The 2,020-nt window shown below is 43.3% G+C and overlaps 1 protein-coding gene across 1 annotated transcript in view; it reads left to right on the forward strand.

The window, feature by feature from the left end:
* LOC101859900 overlaps positions 1-2,020 on the forward strand; it is a gene marked incomplete in the record, with an annotated part of 238,499 nt that overhangs the window by 177,381 nt on the left and 59,098 nt on the right.

Consider the following 2,020-nt stretch of genomic DNA (forward strand, 5'->3'; position numbering starts at 1 on the left):
CTTCCCGACCACCCCCCCCCCAACCCCCTGTCAACCTCATCAACCTTTTCGGTTTAGTATTAACTCGCTACCCTTAGGGTTTCTCCTTTTTTTTTTGTCACTACCATTCCATTTGTGAGGCAGCGTGGTGGAATCAGGCTCTCGTAAAAAAAAATATATCAAAGTGAAGACACTTGCACTTTTCCTCAGGTTTGTGAATTTTTATCAAATTTTTGTTTTTGGGCCCAACACCTTTCATGCCCATTAAAGAACTCATTTCCGTGGGGATTTTTCTTTAAAAAATGGTGATTAAAGGCACAAAAGATGTAAACTTTCATTTAACACGGACTCTTAAGCTAAGGAAATAAGTAATTTTTGGCGGCCATTTTCTCACTAATTTTACCTCTGAAAACAGGTGACCCCCACCTCCCTCATTCTCAAATATCTCGACTTGTATAATTTAAGATAAACGGATATTTTTTTTCACCAAAAAAAAGTGAACAAGCTTTAAGATGATACCATGAATGTGCCCAAAAATTGACGAGAGCCTGATTCCACCACGCTGCCTCACATTTTATCCTATTCCCGTTTTCACCCCCGTTCCATTTTATCCCGGTCCTTTTTTCTTCTCAGCCTGTCCTTTATTCGATCCAACTATGTCTTCCCCCACAAATTGATTTGGAAATCAGATTAAGGTGCCGATATAGCCTGGGAAAACCTGCTAGGGATCTCTCGTGGGTGGTTGGCGGGGTATTCTGGCGTTGATTTGCTCGTTCTTTCCTACCAAGCGTCTGTCATCTCTCCTTCTCCTTTGCTTTGTATGTTACTCTCTAGTTCTAGCAGCGCTAACCAATCTTCGGTACTTGTATAACCTATTTTTGTTGCAAGTGCAGTAAATTCTTATTAGACTAAAACTAAGAGCCCTCTTTTAGTAGGATGCGCGAGATAGGAATGTCTCCTTGACCCTCTATCCAACACACATTTTTTTAAATGTCAGTGTTTTTAAGTTTAAGCCTCATGGACTAGGGTGATTGGTGGGAGTTCTTAGGCGCCTCTTTTGTTGATCCTGCCTCTTTTCTTTGTCTATGATGTTTTTTGGCAATGTTTCTTCATGTTTAGCTGATGCACTATCTTGTTACAAGAGACAGCGATGTTGCGGTTAAGCACTCCGCCTTCGCATGCAAACGACATGAGTTCGAATCTCATGTAGAGGGGTCTTTTTTTGAATCGAGTGTCTGGATGTTTCTGAATCTGGAGGTGACAGACAGGATCAAAGCCCGCCTAGTAAAGGATGTAAATTGTGTTGATGAGAGAGTGTGTGAGAGGGAGAGAGAGACAGAGAGAGAGACAGCCAGACAGAGAGAGAGGGGAGAGAGAGAGAGAGAGAGAGAGAGAGAGAGAGAGAGAAAGAGAGAGAGAGAGAGGGGGGGGGAGGTGGGTGCGCGTCCCATATCTAAAGGAAGGAAGGAAAATGTTATATGTAACTAAGCATTGTTGTGTCCATGAGTCCTACCTACTCAAACTCAAGTCAGACAAACTGGTGTGTGGTTGGCGGGTGCTCTGGTGTGGTTTGCTTCTTTTTCCTATTAAACATCTATCGTCCTTATCTCCCCTTCTTTTTTATGTTTGTTACTCTCTTGTAACACCTCTTATCTTCTGGCGCTCATATGACCTTTATGCAGTTGCTAGCGCCGTAAAACCTCCTCAAAAGCGATCTCCACATTCTACTTTAATGCAGTGCTACTATTTTCCTAATCCCGTCTTTCCCTGGGGACATAATGCTTTTAACTGATTTGTGCCGTTCTCTCGATGTCTTCTTCTATATGAACTCAGATTTTATGTTGGCTAGCAGAGAGAGGGGGGGGGAGAGAAAGAGAGAGATAGGGAGAGAGAGAGAGAGAGAGCAGAGAGAGTGAGTAGAGAACGAGGGGGGAACTAAAGAGAGATGGGGAGAGGGAGAAGGGGGTTGGTGAGAGAGAGGGGAGACATCGAGAGGGAGGGAAATAAAGAAATAAAGGGGGGAAAAGAAACATACACAGAG

Source organism: Aplysia californica, unplaced genomic scaffold, assembly GCF_000002075.1.
Source record: "Aplysia californica isolate F4 #8 unplaced genomic scaffold, AplCal3.0 scaffold00011, whole genome shotgun sequence".
Lineage (NCBI taxonomy): Eukaryota > Metazoa > Mollusca > Gastropoda > Aplysiida > Aplysiidae > Aplysia > Aplysia californica.